Consider the following 23210-nt stretch of genomic DNA (forward strand, 5'->3'; position numbering starts at 1 on the left):
AAAGGTAAAAATAGGAAATACAAGAGATACACTAACAAAGGAGAGAGAATAGAATCATAGAGACAAATCACAGGTGGCAGAAAAAGCAAGGAAAACAAAAATAGAAATGAAGAAAATGCAAACAGTAACAAATATGACAGAGCCACCTGTACTAATAATCACTTTGAATGTCCATGGTTTAAATGCCTCAGTTAAAGACAAATTGTCATAGTGGATGAAAAAAACAAGACTCAAATATATTTTATTAACAAGAAATCCATTTTAAATGAATAAATGATGAGTGCTTCCCCTCTGGCCAAGATGCATTCACATGGACCAAATTTACCCTCTCATGTAAATCAACCTAAAAACTCCAACCAATCCTACACAAAAACAGGCAAAATACTTGAAATAATATGTGTATACATGGCAGCCCACCAGGCTCCCCTGTCCCTGGGATTCTCCAGGCATTGTATACACAATATAATATGTGTATAATATGGTCATGTAAATAGAATTAAGTAGAAAATGGAGAATCCCATGAAGAGTCAGATGTGCTTCATGTCATACAAGTTTTAAAGGAAAGGTTTAATTGATAGAATTTGTGTTATATGTTGACATCATGTTTGTTCAGATTTTAAAAGAAAAACAAATAGCACCCTTCTAATGCCAAGTTTGGAACCATTTTGTAGCTAGATGAAAAATCAAGATAATTCTTTTTTCTTATAAATCTAAACTGGAGAAAGTATAATGGACTTGTGGCCAAATAGGCCTCTTAATGTGTATTCCAGATGAAAGATCTACTATGTCGTGGACAGTGTTGGACAGCTGCCTGCCACCAGCAGATCTCAAGTACCTTCTTTGCAGTCAGGCAGTTCACAGTGAGCGAACTCCTAAGGGTGGAGTCATATTTACCTCCCTCTTCCAGTTGTGTGAATCAGCTAAATAACTCCTTTCTCTTGGGAAAAAGTAAGGAAGTTTAGAGTTGAATGTTCCTCTCCTGCTGTTCCTTCCAGAAATGGAGTGAAAAGGCCCTTCTAATGTTGCAAACAGGAAGACAAGTGTCCTCTGTCACCTTTAAAGTAAAAACACTGACTTATCTCAGAAATAAAACAGAAGAAGAAGCCAAAGTCGAGCGTTATTTACTGTTTCTTCGTGTAAAAGAGTATGAAAAGAAGTACTTGGGAGGTCAACCTGAAGTTATTATTTCATCTTATTTGTCACATGCAAAGCTACCCTTCACTTAATTATTTAAAATTTTCCCCTCATGAAGATAGGGTAATCCTTTTACCATTAGTTAATTTTACTTTGTTGGCTTTTGTGCTTAGAGCAATTTGAATTTGACAGTTGGAGCATTTTAATAAAGAAAGTCAGTTAAACACCTGTCCAAATTATTCCCTATATATACAGCAGTGGAATGTAAATTTGCATTGAAAAAGATTTATTAGAAAAGTTTACCTGGCTATCACCTACTTTTACTGCCTTTTTTTTTTTTTTAAACACAAATAAGACCTTTTATTTATCACCACTAAAAGTCTGAATTTTTCACAGATTTTTGGACAGCTGACTCATACCCATTAGCTTGATCAACTTTAGGGCTTATCTCATCACCAATAACTTTGCAAAAAATGCTATCTTCTCCATGCAGTTCCATGAGTTTTTTCAGTTCATACATGGGCTTCTTCAGCATATTTTCTTTTGTAACCGTGTCATCATGGAGCAGATAAATAGATTGGCAAACCTTTTCTATGTGCTTTCCAATGCTGTCTGAAATCAATTTATTGACCAACCTTTTAAAGACATTTGTCTTCTCCTCTCAGGTCATGATTTACCTTGTGATCTTGTGGGTCTGGCTGACCTACCAATGCTGGACATAAGAGGTCTTCTGAATCTAACTGTTGCATTTTCAGTAAAACTCACACAGAATAGACGAAGCAAATAACCACCAGTAGTGTTGACATCAAAGTGAGCTTCAATCACAGTCTGACATTTTTTGACCCATAGAGCACATTTTGTCACAGGTGAGATCTGTGCCATGGAAATTAGTCAGGCATTTTTTGCCCAGAACGTCCTCAGTAATTAGCTTGAATTTTATAAATGCAACTTCATCATTCTGCAGACCAGCAAGCTCACTTCAAAAACACAACCCTTGATGACATCTGTTGTGATTTTTGTTCCTTGGGTTCTCATGACCAATGTTTTCCCAATATTTCTTATATTGAACCTTTCTGATGCTTTCACATCATACCAATCCTTCTTAGAAAATGAGTCAACCACTTTCTTCTTGGCTCCCTTTTTGCTGCTTTTGTAAAGCTCTTGTTCTTCCTTCCTGACTAACATGGTGCTACTCAGAGATCCAAAAGGGCTACTGCCTTTTTAAATATGAGAGATCCATCAAAATGCTGTCAGAGTTGATGAAGGTAAATATTCCAATGCAATGTGTTTCAGTAAAATACAGTAAGTGTTATTTTAGAGGCTATAAAAAATAAACATTAGTTAAAAATCATGATTTTAAATCTTTCCTTAATTCTCTGCTGTTATTCTTTTAATATATCTTTTTCTATCACCTTAAAACAAATATATGTGTGTGTTTGTATGTATATACATATATATTAACATACTTGTTTGTATAACTCAAACAGGTTTTTAAAACTCTTAGTTGCTACAAGTAGCTACCAGAATAATTATCAAGTTTTCAAAGAAATCATAAAAGAATATTGTCAGATTGCATCCTTGAATTTCACTTGATAGAATGATTTTCTTTTCCATGCATTGCTTTACTCAGTTGAAAATTTGATTTGTTTTCACTGAAATAATTTCAGATTCAAGTTCTTAGTTCATAATGCCTTGGTCCTTTCATATAAAATATGTTTTGGAGATTTGTTCATTCAAACTCCTGATATATAAAAAATTTTAGATTCTCTTCAGAGGTGCCTTCGGGTCCATAATTACTTGTTAGCTGTGTGAAAACAGGGAATTGTCTCCTATTAAAACTTCAGATTGGAGAAGACAATGGCAACCCACTCCAGTACTCTTGCCTGGAAAATCCCATGGACGAAGGAGCCTGGTAGGCTGCAGTCCATGGGGTCGCTAAGAGTCAGACACGACTGAGTGACTCCACTTTGACTTTTCACTTTCCTGCATTGGAGAAGGAAATGGCAATCCACTCCAGTGTTCTTGCCTGGAGAATCCCAGGGACAGGGAAGCCTCATGTGCTGCCATCTATTGGATCACACAGAGTCGGACACGACTGAAGCGACTTAAACCTTCAGATAGTCTGTATATTCTCTTCTAGTGTAATATGCTTATCCCCTGAGCTTTCTCCAGATGAAGAGTTTCATGAAGGCATAAACCTAACTTCTGTAGCTTCAATATCTATCTGTGTCTGCATGTATTAGATAACCCAAACATTTACATAATGGGGAATGAGTATGTTTAACCTTATAACTAGTATCTATTGCATCACTGAGTGATTTATATGCCTCCCCTTTAAACATTTTGAGATTGAGGAAGAAATATTTGTTGTATAAGTCCATTGAATTTCATGTATTTTTTCTTCTTCAGCAGTTTAAAAATTTGATGTTTGAATGATTTCTTCTTAAGGAAGACTTACCATTGTCTAAATACTTTCAGTTCAGTTCAGTTCAGTTGCTCAGTCATGTCCGACTCTGAGATCCCATGAATTGCAGCATGCCAAGCCTCCCTGTGCATCACCAGCTCCTGAAGTTCACCCAAACTCATGTCCATCGAGTCGGTGATGCCACCCAGCCATCTCATCCTCTGTTGTCCCCTTCTCCTCCTGCTCCCAATCCCTCCCAGCATCAGGGTCTTTTCCAATGAGTCAAATTTTTGCATAAGGTGGCCAAAGTATTGGAGTTTCAGCTTTAGCATCAGTCCTTCCAAAGAACACCCAGGACTGATCTCCTTTAGAATGGACTGGTTGGATCTCCTTGCAGTCCAAGGCACTCTCAAGAGTTTTCTCCAACACCACAGTTCAAAGCATCAATTCTTTGGCACTCAGCTTTTTCACAGTCCAACTTTCACATCCATACATGACCACAGGAAAAACCATAGCCTTGACTAGACGGACCTTTGTTGGCAAAGTAATGTCTCTGCTTTTGAATATGCTATCTAGGTTGGTCATAACTTTCCTTACAAGGAGTAAGCATATTTAATTTCATGACTGCTATCACCATCTGCAGTGATTTTGGAGCCCCAAAAAATGAAGTCTGACACTGTTTGTTTCCCCATCTATTTCCCATGAAGTGATGGGACCGGATGCCATGATCTTCGTTTTCTGAATGTTGAGCTTTAAGCCAACTTTTTCACTCTCCTCTTTCACTCTCATCAAGAGGCTTTTTAGTTCCTCTTCACTTTCTGCCATAAGGGTGGTGTCATCTGCATATCTGAGGTTGTTGATATTTCTCCCGGCAATCTTGATTCCAGCTTGTGTTTCTTTCCAGCCCAGCGTTTCTCATGATGTACTCTGCATATAAGTTAAATAAGCAGGGTGACAATATACAGCCTTGACATACTCCTTTTCCTATTTGGAACCAGTCTGTTGTTCCATATCCAGTTCTAACTGTTGCTTCCTGACCTGTATATAGGTTTCTCAATAGGCAGGTCAGGTGGTCTGGTATTCCCATCTCTTGAAGAATTTTCAACAGTTTATTGTGATCCACACAGTCAAAGGCTTTGGCATAGTCAATAAAGAAGAAATAGATGATTCTCTGGAATTCTCTTCTCTTTTCCATGATCCAGTGATGTTGGCAATTTGATCTCTGGTTCCTCTGCCTTTTCTAAAACCAGCTTGAATGTAGGAAGTTCACGGTTCATGTATTGCTGAAGCCTGGCTTGGAGAATTTTGAGCATTACTTTACTAGCATGTGAGATTAGTGCAATTATGTGGTAGTTTGAGCATTCTTTGGCATTGCCTTTCTTTGGGATTGGGAGGAAAACTGACCTTTTCCAGTCCTGTGGCCACTGCTGAGTTTTCCAAATTTGCTGGCATATTGAGTGCAGCACTTTCACAGCATCATCTTTCAGGATTTGGAATAGCTCACTGGAATTCCATCACCTCCACTAGCTTTGTTCATAGTGATGCTTTCTAAGGCCCACTTGACTTAACATTCCAAGATATCTGGCTGTAGGTGAGTGATCACACTATTGTGTTTATCTGGGTCATGAAGATCTTTTTTGTACAGTTCTTCTGTGCATTCTTGCCACCTCTTCATAATATCTTCTGCTTCTGTTAGGTCTATACAATTTCTGTCCTTTATCGAGCCCACCTTTGCATGAAATGTTCCCTTGGTATCTCTAATTTTCTTGAAGAGATCTCTAGTCTTTCCCATTCTGTTGTTTTCCTCTATTTCTTTGCATTGATCACTGAGGAAGACCTTATCTCTTCTTGCTATTCTTTGGAACTCTGTATTCTGATGCTTATATCTTTCCTTTTCCCTTTTGCTTTTTGCTTCTCTTCTTTTCACAGCTATTTGTAAGGCCTCTCCAGACAGCCATTTTGCTTTTTTGCATTTCTTTTCCTTGGGGATGGTCTTGATCCCTGTCGCCTGTACAATATCACGAACCTCCATCCATAGGTCATCAGGCACTCTGTCTATCAGATCCAGTCCCTTAATTCTATTTATCACTTCCACTGTATAATCATAAGGAATTTTATTTAAGTCATACCTGAATGGTCTAGTGGTTTTCCGTACTTTCTTCAATGTAAGTCTGAATTTGGCAATAAGGAGCTCATGATCTGAGCCACAGTCAGCTCCCGGTCTTATTTTTGCTGACTGTATAGAGCTTCTCCATCTTTGGCTGCAAAGAATAGAATCAATCTGATTTCGGTGTTGACCATCTGGTGATGTCCATGTGTAGAGTCTTCTCTTGTGTTGTTGGAAGAGGGCATTTGCTATGACCAGTGCGTTCTCTTGGCAAAACTCTATTAGCCTTTGCCCTGATTCATTCTGTATTCCAAGGCCAAATTTGCCTGTTACTCCAGGTGTTTCTTGACTTCCTACTTTTGCATTTCAGTCCCCTATAATGAAAAGGACATCATTTTTGGGTGTTAGTTCTAAAAGGTCTTCTAGGTCTTCATAGAACCATTCCACTTCAGCTTCTTCAGTGTTACTGGTTGGGGCACAGACTTGGATTATGTGATATTGAATGGTTTGCCTTGGAAATGAACAGAGATCATTCTGTCGTTTTTGAGATTGCATCCAAGTACTGCATTTGGACTCTTTTGTTGACCATGATGGCTACTCCATTTCTTCTAAGGGATTCCTGCCTGCAGTTGTAGATATAATGGTCATCTGAGTTAAATTCACCCATTCCAGTGCATTTGAGTTCGCTGATTCCTAGAATGTCGACGTTCACTCTTGCCATCTCCTGTTTGACCACTTCCAAGTTGCCTTGATTCCTGGACCTAACATTCCAGGTTCCTATGAAACATTCCAGGTTGCTCTGTACAGCATCGGACCTTGCTTCTATCACCAGTCACATCCACAACTGGGTATTGTTTTTGCCTTGGCTCCATCCCTTCATTCTTTCTGGAGTTATTTCTCCACTGATCTCCAGTAGCATATTGGGCACCTACTGACCTGGGGAGTTTCTCTTTCAGTATCCTATCATTTTGCCTTTTCATAAATACTTTAGGCTGATTGAAATCCTTGATTGTTACTGTCTGTTTACAGCTCCATAAAGGATTAGATTAGTGATCAAAGGGCACATATTTTGACGCTGACATTGAAAGACAAATATCCAAAGAATTTACACTTTGATGATGTGATATCCTTCAGATAAGAGACTGACATGTTGAAACATAATAATGGTGTATGAGAATTTGAAGTGCAGGGTACTGAGTGTATTAAGTGCAAGGGCTCAGGGCGTTTTAAGTCATTTATGCTAACTGGCATGTTAAGATGGCATGTTTCGTCAAAGAGATTGGAAAAAAGAATCCTGTAGTAAATTAAGATAGTTTTTATTTTTTATCAGTATTTCTAACCCACTGGTTTGATATTTCATGATTTTTATAAACTCATGATAAATGAAACTCAGATTAAAATTTAAATTTATTCTGAATATGTTATAAACATTGTAAACGTGATGTTAAAATATATTTTTTTAATTTTCAAATTTTTCCCAGAAAATGTTTTACAGAAACTACTGAGTGGTTTTGGAAGGCAAAACCAGAAAGATGAAAACTATTTTCCTTAAAGTTATGTGTAAATAAACACGAACATGAACTTCAACACAATTACTATTTTCAGTCCATTATTCATTTGTAAACTAGTAAATGTAGAAAGTCATAGAATATTTCATAGGGTAAGTTTTATTTCCCATTTAAGGAGAATAATGTGGCTACCAAATACACTGCTTCTAATTTTGGTGCTTTCTCCAAATACACTGCTTTGGTTCCTTCTTCAAAAAGCAATTATGATCTACTGCTTGGACTTTTAATTTTTTCAGCCTGTATATATATCTAGAGTTTTAAGCATAAACTCATGCAGTTGTTCATCCTGAGACCATTCTTAAAATTTGAAGAAAATAAAGATACATGATCATATACACTTAATACATTGAGATATCACTCACATGTCATATCAAAACAAGTGTTTACATAATGGCAGTACATGTACTATATCAAACCTATTTACTCAAATTATACTACCTGTGGGCTCCTGTGTATATCCACACAATGATTTACTCTAGTGTATTCCTTTTCTTGGTTACTATTATCACTATTCATCTAATTAATGTGTGCATCAAGGGATAGTTTTCATAAAGACTCACTTAGTTAATCATTTGCCCTTAAGTCAATCTTAAAGTAAGGAGAAAGCTAAATCTCACTATTGGAATTAAAATGATACATAAGAAGATGTATAAAATATATATCAAGGGTTATAAATGTAATTCAAATTTTGAATAAATGATTATATCCTAGTTTCTTACCTTAAAGAACATAAGGGAGAATGGAAGAAGGCTAAATGTATCAGAATGAAATAGGATTCTCCTTTATCTATAAATCTATAATGAGAATAGCATAGATTAGAAAATAATTTCATACAAATATAGAATTTAGCAGGCAAAATTGAGAAGATTCTTAAATTCATGTAGTTAAATGTTATTTTCAGAAAGTTCACACACATATACTTACATATTCAGTCATTCACATACATGCATAAAGCAGGATTTTGCTTCTATTCCCTGTATGCACAGCATGGAAGAAAACTAAACTATTTTCTGTTTTACAGAGATGTGGTTAAGATTAAACACACACATACACAGTCATACACACAAGTATTCAACTCAGTGCAGGAAAAACAGAAGTACTTTTCTATTCTATTCATCTAACTTAATGGAAAAAGTTGCAATCTAAATACTGAAGACAATATTTGGCAACTAGATAGTTTTATGTATGATGCTTTATCTTTGTATTAATTTTATTGAAATATGGCTCAGATGGTAAAGTGTCTGCCACAATGCGGGAGACCTGGGTTTGATCCCTGGGTCAGGAAGATCCTCTGGAAAAGGAAATGGCAACCTTCTCCGGTACTCTTGCCTGGAAAATCCCATGGACGGAGAAGCCTGGTAGGCTATAGTCCATGGGGTCGCAAAGAGTCGGACAGGACTGAGCGACTTCATTTTCACTTTTCATAGTTGCTTTACAATGTTATGTTCATTTCTGCTATACAGCAAAGTAAATCAGCTATACGTTTCATATATCCCCTCATTTTTGGATTTTCTTCTCATTTAGGTCACCATGGAATGTTGTGTAGAATTCCTTGAATTATATAGTAGGTTCTCATTAGTTATCTATTTTATACATAATATTAGTAATGTATATGCTGCTGGTGCTGCTAAGTCACTTCAGTTGTGTCTGACTCTGTGTGACCCCATAGACGGCAGCCCACCAGGCTCCCCCGTCCCTGGGATTCTCCAGGCAAGAACACTAGAGTGGGTTGCCATGGCCTTCTCCGGTAGTGTATACAGGTAATCCCAGTCTCCTAATTCACCCCACTCCCTTCTTCCCCCTTCGGTATCCATATATTTGTTCTCTATGTCTATGTCTCTATTTCTGCACTGCAACTGTTGTTGGTTCTCTGCTCATGCTATATATCAGGATCTATTTAAGGAACTTTATAAAAATACTGATGCCAAGACTTTACAGCAGAGATTTTGATGCACTGTTCCTGGGTTTAGGTCTTTATTAAGATAAAGAGCAATGGCACCCCACTCCAGTACTCTTGCCTAGAAAATCCCATGGATGAAGGAGCCTAGTAGGCTGCAGTCCGTGGGGTCGCTCAGAGTCAGACATGACTGAGTGCCTTCCCTTTCACTTTTCACTTTCATGCACTGGAGAAGGAAATGACAACCCACTCCAGTGTTCTTGCTTGGAGAATCCCAGGGACGGGGGAGCCTGGTGGGCTGCCGTCTATGGGGTCGCACAGAGTCGGACATGACAGAAGCGACTTAGCAGCAGCAGCAACAGCAGGATAAAGAGAACTAGTGTCTTAAGCTGTTCTTGGAGATAGACAATTATTTTAAATATCACATGCAGTAAGAAACATGTAAGAAGAATCAGTACTAGTATCTGCTAAGCTGCCAAGTATGTGGTACTGAACTAGGATGGACCTGTTCTCTTTGAGCCTGACCTTCCTTTGTGCAAAATGAATAGTTTGAATTAAACGATGTTTAACACAGATTATGTAGAATTTCAGTTCTAAAATTTCTGATGTTGTCATCACATATACATATATTTACAGAATTTGATAGGGACCCAGTGACAAATAAAATTGCAGACAACTTGTAATTTGATAGCAGTTGTTGAAATGGTTTGTTTATTGGAAAAACCTTGCTCTGAAAGATATTTACTTTCAGTACATTACTTTTATAGACTAGAATTATGATGAAATAAAAAAATTATATTTGGCATCATAAAACTGGTTTAAATTTCAGCTGTGCTATGTACATCTTGTACGGCCTTGTACATGTGGTTTGACCTCATTAAATTCTGATGTCTTCATCTTTAAGGTGGTGGTGGGTAGGATAATACATGACATAAATATTCAGAGAGCTGTTATGAAAATAGCACTGTATGTTTAAAGTTCTTTTATTTAAAAAATTAGTTATCTTTTTAAGAATTGAGAGAGTTTTACAAGATGGAAGATAGAATATGAAACTCTAAAGATTAAAAAAAAAGAATTTATAAATTGGTAGACAGGTTATTTGAAAAATGATTTAGTGAATGCAGCTTTGGGTTTTCAAGGAAATCTTAATCTAGTAACCCTAAAAAGAATTTAAGATTAAATAAAATACACTTCACCTATGATTTAGTTTGGGGGATGCTTTTATTGTCTCAGGATTTATTTTATCTCAGTGGACATCAGATGTTGGATCAGTGTATCTCAGAGTGAAGCAAGAGTAAGACCCTCAAGGAGCTGCAAATATGTTACCTTGATGATTGATGAGTATGAAAACAAGATGATTTTCTGGATGTTTGGATATGTTTGTAAGATTTTTTGGTCCAGCCACGCCACAGTGCATCTGTGAAACACTACACAAAGTGAGTTACAATGATAACAATAAGTTCATTCATTTACTTGTTCTTTGAGAAATTATTGATTAGATAACTAATGTCAGGAAGATCTCCTAGAGGAGCACATGGTAACCCACTCCAGTATTCTTGCCTATAGAATACCATGGACAGACGAGCCTATAGTCCATGGGGTCGCACAGAATCAGGCACCACTGAAGCAACTTAGCACATACACACACGTATACATTAGGAATCAAACATTAACAAGCTCCCTGATCTTGTAGAGTTTTCACTGTACAGGAGGAGCTAGACATTATCATAAAATCATTCAAATAACTTGCCAATTTTAAATGTTACAAAGTGCTATATAGTAAAGTGCTTGAAAGCATGTTATTAAGGACATTTATGAAGAAGAGATAGTGTAACTAGGTTCTGAAAATGAGTAGCAGTAATTATTTGGAGGTATGAGAGAGCATCAGAGAAGACAATGGCACCCCACTCCAGTACTCTTGCCTGGAGAGTCCCATGGATGGAGGAGCCTGGTGGGCTGCAGTCCATGGGGTTGCTAGGAGTCGGACACGACTGAGCGACTTCACTTTCACTTTTCACTTTCATGCATTGGAGAAGGAAATGGCAACCCATTTCAGTGTTCTTGCCTGGAGAATCCCAGGGACAGGGGAGCCTGGTGGCTGCTGTCTTTGGGGTCACACAGAGTCGGACACGACTGAAGTGACTTAGCATAGCATAGCATAAGACAGCATCCTTTATAGAGGTATCCCTACCAGGGAAATGGCAACCCACTCCAGTATTCATGCCTTGAAAATCCCATGGATGGAGGAGCCTGTAGGCTACAGTCCATGGGGTCACAAAGAGTCAGACACGACTGAGCGACTTCACTTCACTTCACCAGGCTTCAGGTGGCTTCTGCCTTCAGACTGCACATCTCCTTTTCTTTGCTAATGTTTTGCTAACTTATCTGGCTTGTGTTCAATGGCAGAGTGTCTGATGCCTCTCTAGGATCCAGCTCCCTTTCAGTTTACTTTATCTCAACCCAAGGGAATTATTCTTTTTAATGGAAACGTGTAGTATTTTCTGGCAGACCTCCAGGATTTTGCTCTTTCTTTTCTCATATACCTTAAGTTTATATCCTGAATTTTCCAGGTTTTTCAAAGTGAACACAAAATCCAAAAAGAACTCCACATTTTGCCCTCTTTCTGCATTTCCAATTCCTCACTTAAGCAGTGCGTATCTTTGAAAGAAGGGAAGTAGGCCAATGCCTGTTAAAAGAAACACAGATGAATATATCAGAAACCTATTCTGCTAAATAGCTTGAAATTCTTTTTGGACATTTGAGTGAATATGTAAAATATGCAATTAAACATGTAAATAAAGAGGTCAGGTAAAGGCTCAGGTTTACTTTAGAAATTTGTGTTGATTTTGATGTTACCTATCTTTGTCCATATACAAATACAGACATTTGTATTAATACTGATGTTATATATTGTTGTTGAAATATGTATGTCTCTGTATTCGTTGTTGCTGTTTTTGTTTAGTCTCTAAGTCATACCTGACTCTTGCCAGTCCGTGGACTATAGCGCACCAGGCTCCATGGAATTCTCCAGGTAAGTATACTAGAGTGGGTTTCCATTCCCTTTTCCAGGTGATCTTCCCAGATCAGGGGTTGAACCTATGTCTCCTACATTGGCAGGTGGATTCTTTACCAGTGAGCTCCCAGGGGTCTGTTTTTTAACTTGCACAGCAATAACTCTGACCTTGTAATGAGTAATAAATACTATAGCATATGTTGTTAGAACGACTAATCTAAAATTAGAAGACTACTTAGTGTTCAAAATGTTCTAGCATAATCTTTGAGAATGATGATAATATTCATGTTCACTCCTTTACCTGTACAGACTTTCTGACCTTTAAAGAATATTTTGGATCATAGCTGTTGAACATGACAACCAGCATAATGAACACTCATTCTCCTGCTCTAGGTAAGAATTAATCATTAAGGATATGATTGATCTACTATTATCAAATTTGCAATACAAAGTTTATAATTACTGCCTTAAGTCATTTCTGATACTACTGTATGTGTCTCTCCAAACCCCTTTCTATAAGATGTGTAGTTCTCAGGCACCTCAGTATTTTGGGGATCTCACCATTTCATTCTCACCCACACCACATGGATCATGACTCCTAGCCAAGCATTCTGGTGCACCCCTCTTATGATGCCCCTTAGGAAATGATCAGGAGACATTTTTTATATTCAAGTTATTTAAACATTTTCAGCATACGATGATCAACTATACACAAACTAAGGCTAAACTTGGGTGCAGTTTGTTTATTGAGAGAAGTAGTCTCCTGGCAGAAAATTTAGGGAAAGGGAATATAATGTAGAGGAAAAGTAAAATCTAATATGTAAAATCTAATAAAAGTAAAATCTAATAAAAAGAAACACTACATGTGTGAATGCATTCTAAGTTGCTTCATTCAGGTCTGACTCTTTGCAGCCCTATGGACTATAGCTTGCCAAGGGATAATCCAGGCAAGAATTCTGGAGTGGGTTGCTGTGTCCTGCTCCAGGGGATCTTCCTGACCCAGGGATCGAACCCACATTTCTTGTCTCCTTCATTGGCAGGTGGGTTCTTTACCAGTAGTGCCACTTGGGAAACCTCAAATACACTATACACAAACACATGTACACATGTATGGAATTAAAAATTGAGAAAAGCTGAACACTAATTCATTTATAGAATTTTAATTTATAGAATGTTTAACCTAGAAGTGTATTTTGTTTTTCAGAGAAGAATGTTACTAATACACCCTCTGTTTCTGGATACTAGGTCTCTAGATTCGGTTCTGCCAGTTAACTCTAAGTCCTTGCTGTATCACTCAACATCTCTGGCACTCAGTTTTCTTTTTTATTAAGTATAAATAATACATTGATTGTATTACTGGTTTCTATCACTGGTTGAACAACAGAATCACTGAGGAATTTATATTTTTAAAGCCCAAACTGATTTTCTTTAGGCCCCAAATAAGATCTACTGGATTAAGTACTGCCTACTAAACTATTATTTCTATTTTGAATTTTCAAGGTATTTGAAATGAGCAGTCCATTATGAGAGTTGCTAGACTAGATTATTACTACCAGCACTTCTGTTCTCAGCAACCTAGGAGTTGGTAGCTTGGCTAGAAATAAGAAATAAATATCACTAGAATGTTAAAATTATGTGCTTCAAATGAAAAATAGAAAAGTTGAATGTTTATACATACAACCTGACTTAGATGCGATTCTTCTAGGGCCTAAAGAGTAAGTTGAGAGCTACAGGTATATACAATGACTATCAACTTTCAACCAATGAGATCTGAAACTCTCAAGGTATTACACTTCTACAATTTTACTTTATTAATTTGACATTAATTCAAAATACATGCAATTAAATAATTTATTTAAAATATTTTACATTTGAAGAAGGGAATATGGTAATTTGACCAGCCAACCCTAATCATCAAAACTTTTAAGATTACTTGCTTTGTTTTGAATCCATTTATTTGTAACTACATATATAAAAATAATTAAAAAACACATAATTAATCTAACCTAGATCATAGTCCCCATGTCTACACCTATTTCCACCCAAATGGAGTTACTTTTACATCTTGTTACTGTATTCTGTTTACTTTAAAATCTCCCTGAAAACTCTGACGAATTAGAATATATACAGTGAATCCTCCTGCTTCCCTTTGCAGCCAAATATGAAATATAATATTTTGCTCTACTGCAGAACACAATTTTATATCCTGTATCTTGAATTATATGAATCTTTAAGCAGTTACGGGCAGACATCACGTATTAGTGTATATATAGCAAAGTGTATATTGAACGATCAATTTGCTTTCCTCTGTGGATAGCAGACTAGCTATCTAGTCCACTAGTCTAGTCTGGTATCCAAATTTCCCTTGCATTCACACCAACAAATAGATTGCCTGTACGGTACTTGAAAAGGTTGCTGCAGCTCATTGAGGTGCTCAATATTAAGGGAGAACCCACACATAAAGCTCTCATAAATGAAATGGAAGCAAGACATATTTTACTCTATTTAGCATTTAGGCAGCATTTTTTAAAGTACATTTTTATTAGAGACTCCTCACAACAATCTTATGAGCTTAATCTAGTGGTGTTATGCTCACTCAGAAATGGATAAATTTAGGGCCACAGGAACCAGGCATTAAGTTCATGTGGCAGCCAGGCAGTGGAAGAAGCCCAAATTACCACTCTGAGACCTGACATTTCCTTCATGTTATTTTTCTTCCATGAGCCACACTCCCCATTTTTTCCACAGAGGAAACATTTTTAGGTGAAATCATATACATAGTATTTATACATAAGGTTGGTAATTTACAGATAACTTTTTAAAAAATATAAATTTATTTATTTTAATTGGAGGTTAATTACTTTACAGTATTGTATTGGTTTTGCCATACATCAACATGAATCCGCCTCAGGTATACACGTGTTCCCCATCCTGAACCCCCCTTCCTCCTCCCTTCCCATACCATCCCTCTGGGTCATCCCAGTGTACCAGCCCCAAGCTTGCTGTATCCTGCATCGAACCTGGACTGGTTCGATGGGACTGGTTATCTACATGGCTTACACCCATACTGACTTCAAACCTTTGTCAAATCTCCCCTTTTCAACAAAACCTACCCTGGGCATACATTTAAATTATAAACCCTCCCAACAGTATTTCCAAATTCATTTATGTTATTCAATTCTGCCTATTGTAGTTTTTTGTTCATTATACTACATAATTTATTTAGTTACAACTAAATTTATTTAGTTTAATATTATAAATTATATTTTATCCATTGATATTAACAGTCTGCCCACATGAAAATGCAAGTGCTATTATTTTTAATTTTTTTTCCATTTTTTTTTCACTGTTGTAGCCTGAGCGCCTGTATTAGGATCTGGTCTACAGCAGATACCTAATAGGTTTGTATTAAATTATTTAATTAATTTTAACATAAATTTTTGGTCCTCATTCACCATTATTCATCTTGAGTTAAGGATAAATCAAACATCAGAAAATTCTCCGGAAGTACTATCTTTGTTTTCTTCTCTGAGACAAAGTGCATACACATTTGGTGACTGAAATAGTGGCCTAGACTCTTTTCATGGTGAAGGATGAATGGACATAAGGGAAAAAGGAAACATTCAGAAATAAACTCCACTGATTACACCAGAAGGACTGGTTCAGTTCATTTGGTCAGTCGTGTTTGACTCTTTGCGACCCCATGGACTGTAGTAAGCCAGGCCTTCTTGTCCATCACCAACTCCCTGAGTTTACTCAAACTTATGTCCATTGAGCCAGTGATGCCATCCAACCATCTCATCCTCTGTTGTCTCCTTCTCCTCCTGCCTTCAATCTTTCCCAGCATCAGGGTCTTTTCGAATGAATCAGTTCTTTGTATCAGGTGGCCAAAGTATTGGAGTTTCAGCTTCAGCATCAGTACTTCCAATGAATATTCAGGACTGCTTTCCTTTAGGATGTACTGGTTGGATCTCCTTGTAGTCCAAGGGACTCTCAAGAGTCTTCTCCAAAAACCACAGTTCAAAACTATCAATTCTTCAGCCTCAGCTTTCTTTATAGTCCAACTCTCACATCCATACATGACTACTGGAAACACCATAGCCTTGACTAGATGGACCTTTGTTGGTAAAGTAATGTCTCTGCTTTTCAATATGCTGTCTGGGTTGGTCATAACTTTTCTTTCATGAAGCAAATGTCTTTTAATTTCATGGCTGCAGTCACCATCTGCAGTGATTTTGGAGCCCCCTAAAATAAAGGCAATGCCAAAGAATGCTCAAATTACTGCAAAATTCCACACATCTTACATACTAGTAAAGTAATGCTCAAAATTCTCCAAGCCAGGCTTCAACAGTATGTGAACCATGAAATTCCAGATGTTTAAGCTGGTTTTAGAAAAGGCAGAGGAACCAGAGATCAAATTGCCAACATTCGCTGGATCATCGAAAAAGCAAGAGAGTTCCAGAAAAACATCTACTTCTGCTTTATTGACTATGCCAAAACCTTTGACTGTGTGGACCACAACAAACTCTGGAAAATTCTTAAATAGATGGTAATAACAGACCACCTGACCTGCTTCTTGAGAAATCTGTATGCAGACGAGGAAGCAACAGTTAGAACTGGACATGGAACAACAGACTGATTCCAAATAGGGAAAGGAGTATGTCAAGGCTGTATATTGTCACCCTGCTTATTTAACTTATATGCGGAGTACATCATGAGAAACGCTGGGCTGGATGAAGCACAAGCTGGAATCAAGATTGCTGGGAGAAATATCAATAACCTCAGATACTCAGATAACACCATCCTTATGGCCGAAAGTGTAGAGGAACTAAATAGCCTCTTGAGGAAAGTGAAATTGGAGAGTGAAAAAGCTGGCTTAAAACTCAACATTCAGAAAACTAAGATCATGGCATCTGGTCCCATCACTTCATGGCAAATAGATGGGGAAACAGTGGAAATGGAAGGACTGGTACTAATGATAATATTCTGTGCTTTAAAAAGTGTATGACAATAAGTATATGCTTATTCTGTAAAATCTTTCAGTCTTGAACTTGAGAACACTCTATATGGATTGTACACTTTCACCAAGTTGCACTCTTCAAAGGTATACACTACCCCAGATACATCTATACATACTGATTTCATCCTTAAAAATTCTAATAGTTAAGTCAGTTAAACAGCTTAATTTCTGTCCTCAGTGAGTAAACACTGTAAAAAAGAAATCAACAATGAACATGAAAATAAGAAATGATTGAGATTGTATATGTTGGTGAATGTTCAAAGAATGAATTCTGATAGAAAATGAGGAGGCACTATTGGAGCTATTAACAGGGGGCAAGAAAGAGCCAATAATATATATCCATATCTATATCTATCTATATCTGTCTATTATATAGATAGATATGGGAGTAAGGCATGGAGAAGGAAAAGCACTCTAGACTGGAAATAGAGCAGCAGTGAACACATCTTCCTAGATTAACTGGCCAGTGTATTTAACAAAGGGTGTTAGAGAAGTGAGCCAGGACATTTTATTAAGATGCATTTTATTTCCATTTACATGAATGAACATTTATCTTTTAATATCTCAATTGATGACTCATTTCTCAAATGATGAATCATTTTTTAGGGTAAATACAGAGTCCCATGACAAAGGTATTTTGTTTTTAATTTACAAATCTCTTAAGAATCTATAATAAAGATAAGTGTGTATAAATTTTTTTCTCCTTTGACCACCTGTAAAAGCTAAGAGGAAGAGAAAATTCCTCAGAAATCAATTCTTTCAAGAATGTAAATCAAGAGGAAGAGAAAATTCCTCAGAAATCAATTCTTTCAAGAATGTAAATCAAGAACTATTTTTCAGAATTTTTAAGTACTTAAAAAATTAAAAAAATTACAAAAATATAGTGTGTCCTATGGTATTTTTTCCTTAGAATTATAAAATATAAAAGATTCTCTTAGTACTAAATGAAAATGATAAATAGTAAAATAAGAATATCTCTAAAGAATTAAGGTGCTTCCCCACATATGAAGAGTAAAATGGATTTGAAAGATGTGTGATGACAATTTTACTTCTGTTCTTAGCTTGAGTTACAATAGTACATCTGTTCTATATTTGGGGATTTTGAACACAAGATTTATAATCATTTAAGGCTGAGAATCTATTTATGTAACATGATGCTGTTAAACCAGTAAAATAAGACATGCTAAAAGTGATCTTCAAAATAGTGTAACTGTATATAATGTTAAATGTGTGTTTTAACATACATTTCTCTCAAAATCCAAAGTATCCATATATAAGTCCCAAATCACTATAGAATATTTCCATGAAAGAAGTATCATGTTTTGTTATTATTATTGTCAGTCTAAGGAGTAAATGCCTATAGTTCAGGTCACTAGTTTAATCTTTTACTGGTATGCTGATTTCTACCAGATGGTCAGAGAGATGATAATTATGTCACCATTTATTTCTTATTTTGAACATTGCACATAGATGTAGAGAAAGTAGTCCATATGAGACTTTTTCTTAGACAATAGCACTATCCTGGAGTTTTTTTATTTTTCATTCTTTACAAACATGTAAGATTATGAACTGGCTCTATGGTAGTAGATAAGACATTGACTCTAAACTGTCCTCACTGGCCTCATGGTTAACATAAGTGCTTCAGAGAGATTATATACAAATCTTTGTATTTGTGTGTGCACAGGTATTCAGTCATGTCCAACATTTTGCAACCCCATGGACTGCAGGGCTCCACTGTCCATGGAATTTTCCAGGCAAGAAGACTGAAGTGGGTTGCCATTTCTTACTCCACGGATCTTCTCTTGAGTCTCCTGCATTGGCAGGCAGATTCTTTACCACTACACCACTTGGGAAGTCCATATACGAAGATGCCTTTCATATATCTCATTCAGTGTTACTCAAATTATTGTTTATACATGTATAATCTATCTAATAAATGAATTTATCATGCATATGTCTTTGTTTATGATAATGTTGGGCTTCCCAGTGGCTCAGAGGTAAAGTATCTGCCTACAATGCAGGAGACCTGGGTTCGATCCCTAGGTTGGGAAGATCCCTTGGAGAAAGGCATGGCAAACCACGCCAGTATTCTTGCCTGGGAAATCCCATGGACAGAGGAGCCTGGCGGGCTTCAGTCCATGGGGCTGCAAAAGGGTCAGATATGATGTAGTGACTAAATGACAACATGATAATGTTAGATATATTTACATTTTGAATTCTTTAAAGGTGTAGGCTTAGTAGAAAAAGATACTAATTTTATGACCAACCTCAGTTTTTTCTATCTGTAGTACCATGAAGAAAAATTATTATTATCTTATGAATTGTTGTCAACATGAAATTAAATATTTGAGAAATAAAAACAGTTAAACCTGCTCAAAACTACATCATGTAGAATGAGAATGTGATGATAAAAAATAAAGATGCTCCTTATTTTCCTTTTCCTTATTCATCTTTTTCTTTCAAGCTTGTCATTTAGAGAGTTATTAATTCAATAAGGCCTCACTAAGTCTTCTATATGCCAAGGAATATACTAAATTAAAAAAAAAAAAAAGGTTTGTAAATTTTAACCCAGGAACCTGCTGGTCATATATTTGACCTAACCTTATTTTAAAAAATTAATACCAGCATATAAATATGTATAATGAAATTATATTTAAACAGTAACAAAAATACTAAAATCTGACTTTTCCTTAAAAAAAACCAAAACTCTGGTAATAGTAATTTGATATCTCCATCAGGTGTCTGTCAGTTGGAGCTGAATCACATCTGCCTTATTTATTAAGATGGGTCAGGAGAATTTTCCACTGGTATTTACATGTAACTAGCCTGTCTATGGGGTTGCACAGAGTCAGACACGACTGAAGCGACTTAGCAGCAGCAGCCTGTTTGCACAGTTATATTGTCCACCAAGACCTATAAGCGTTTTCATAATCCCAGTTTCTATGTAAAAGAAGTCTAAATCTGATTCAAGAATGGAAGTAGCAGCAAGTAAATTAATATTAACGAAGAAAAACTCTTCAGCCTCTAGGATGCTTCCATTTACCTGATAAAGAGGGTTATGTACTGCATTATTTCCTTTTACTCAAGTTATCAGAAATTTTAGATGTAATGTCAGTAAAATAGTGTATCTTATGGTGTATTATCATTTCAATGATTTTATTGTAAACTGAATAGCTTTATTGTGTGCATGATCTTAGCCATCAATCAACAATGTTTCTTGCATACCTACAGTGTGCTCAGGATCGCATCTATGCCTTTAATTGTAATATTTCTATACAGTTTGTTTGGAAGAGGAAAATAATAAAATATGACTCATAAATTAAACATTTTGCCAACAGTATTTTGAATTAGAATGTTGACACAATCCCTGTTTCCTTTTCTCTTCCACCATATAGAAAGCCATTGCCACAGTCATCATATCCCTAATGTATCCACTTTAGAGAATAAGCTATGACCCCTCTGTGTGGATTTGCTGTGTCTTATGTGGAGGGTGAGTTCGTGTGTGAAATGATCTGCTTTCCTCAAGTCCACTTCTTCAGTGAGCCTCTTAAGCATGTCGTACTCAGGTCATTGAACACTGATATAGAAGGTTCAGACATTCAACAACCTATTTTCAAACTATGCTTTTATCAGTTATCCAAACTGCACAGATATTAACATGGAGTTTTATCTTGAAGAATGACATCTTGGATGTGTTTGCTCCATGCCTATAAAACCTAAGTACTCTTAACATTATAGCCTTCCTGAAAGTCTCAGTTATTCCTGACTATGTAGGATATACAGTGGCAAGAGCAGTCAAAGGCTCTTGAAGTCATAATTTATGAATATGTAGGATAACAGGTAAAATGTTGCCAATATATTGAAAATAGTAATCCAACAGTGTTCATATTTGTATCTTCAGAGTCCAGCATAGTTTCCATCTCACTGTAGATACTCTAAAATTTTTGATAAGTATTTTTGAGGTCTTGACAAATGCATCAGCCATGCCAGATATTCTTTACCCTAGTGTCTAAATCCTTGTCATATCCTTAGCATGAAATACCTTTGGTTCCATTCCTAACTGAATTTTTGTCACCATCTTATATCCTGTTAGCATTTTACCCTCAATTACAATTTTTAATTTTATAGACACGGTTGTTGTTTTATCATTATCACCCTCAAGACAATATTTTGTTCATTTATTTACTATTGCCACTTAAAAGGCTGGTATACAGAAAATATTCCATTTAATATTTATGAACTTTCAGTTTGAGCCTCCTGTGGGTTCGTTTATTCACTCATTTTTTTGTTGTTTTGTTTTACTTAAAAGTATTTATTCAGTAGTTGCATTAAACAAGGTACTTTTCCATGTGTTTTCTGTACATCAGTGTACATGCAAGAAAAAGATTGTTGTGCTTTGGAGCCTATGTTATAGCAGGTGAAACAGATAAAAACAGGAAAATATGATCAATAACTAAATTATATTGTATGTTAAAGGTGATAAGAGCTACAAAAAAATAGAACAAGAAAGGCAGGCTGTGAGGATGTTGCAGTGTTAATTAGGGCAACCAAAGTGTTCTTCATTGAGTGTGTGTGTGTGTGTGCTCAATTTTGTCTAACTCTTTGTGATCCCATGGACTGTAGCCTGCCAGGCTCCTCTGTCTGTGGAATTTTTCAGACAAGAATACTTGAGCAGGTTGCCATTTCCTGATCCAGGGATCAAACCCATGTATAGTATCTCTTGCATTGGCCGGAGGATTCTTTACCACTGTGCTACCTGGGAATCCCTAAGAACACTGAGGGATTTGAACAAACCCATGAAGAAAGTGAGAGTTTAGCAAGGAGATATTGGGAGAAGATCATTAAAGGCAGAAGAAATAATTAAGTTCTCTAGGATTTGGACTTACCTGGTGGTTCAGTGGCTAAGACTCCATGCTCCTAACGCAGGGGCCCAGCTTCTATCCCTGGTCAAGGAACAAGATCCCTAAAGATCTCACGTGCCACAATTAAGAGAGATGGGAAAAGCACAACTAAGACCCAATGCAGCCAAATAAATAAAATAAAATTTTTAAAAATTATTTTAAAAGATATCTAAGACCTGGATGGGGGCTTCCCATGTGGTGCTAGTTGTAAAGAACCCACCTACCAATATAGGTAGATACAAGATCCCTGAGTCAGGAAGATCCCCTGGAAGAGGGCATGACAAACCACTCCAGTATTCTTGCCTGGAGAATCCCATGGACAGAGGAGCCTGGCAGGGTACAGTCCATGGGGTAGTACAGAGTCAGACACAACTGAATTGACTTTGCATGCACACACGCAAGACCTGGATGCACCTGGCATATTCAAACAACAGAAAGGAACTGAGGGAAAGGAACCCATAAAGCTTTTGGGGTTTGAGTTCATAAAAAATGTATGAAAGTTAGAAATAGTCAGACTTTTGGATTTTACTTGAAATGAAGTATGGGACCACCAAATGCTGAGAAAAATTAACATGGCCTGTGATTTAAAAGTATCAAACTGGGTGGTTTATTTAAACTAGACGATGAGAAGGAAGTCAAAGGAAGAAAGAGAAAACATACCAGGCAGCTAGGATAGTAATTCAAGTAAGACATCATAGTGCTTTTATTAAAAATAGTAAAAAGTAGATGGATTCCAGATATATTTAGAAGGTAGAGATTTTAGAATTAATTTTAAGATTAAGGGCATAATCAAAGATAACTTCAAAGATTTTGCCCAGAAAGTTGAGTTGCCATAAATTGAGATAAGAAAAGATGTGTGTGAGGTATGGGAGATGCTTTGGGCAGAGGTCTGTGTGGGAAAACAGAGCATTCATTTTTGCACAAGTTGACATTGAGTTATCTGTTAGATTTTAAAGTGAATTTGTTGAGCAGGAATTTGAATATATGAATAGAGATTGGGTGAGAGGTGCTGGCTAGAGATAAACTCGGGGAATTAGTAGCATTAGAGTTGGCATTTAAAGATATGAAATAGAATGAGATCACCAATAGAGTAAGTGTTCAGTTCAATTTAGTCACTCAGTCATGTCCAACCCTTTGAGACCCCATGGACTGCAGCACTCCAGGCC

At 36.6% G+C, this 23210-nt stretch overlaps 1 pseudogene; it reads right to left on the reverse strand.

Annotated features, from left to right (window-relative positions):
• Nucleotides 1–1507: 1507 nt before the first annotated feature.
• LOC113897927 lies at nucleotides 1508–2319 on the reverse strand (annotated as a pseudogene).
• Nucleotides 2320–23210: the final 20891 nt, after the last annotated feature.

The sequence above is a fragment of the Bos indicus x Bos taurus genome, chromosome 1 (genome assembly GCF_003369695.1).
Source record: "Bos indicus x Bos taurus breed Angus x Brahman F1 hybrid chromosome 1, Bos_hybrid_MaternalHap_v2.0, whole genome shotgun sequence".
Taxonomy (NCBI): domain Eukaryota; kingdom Metazoa; phylum Chordata; class Mammalia; order Artiodactyla; family Bovidae; genus Bos; species Bos indicus x Bos taurus.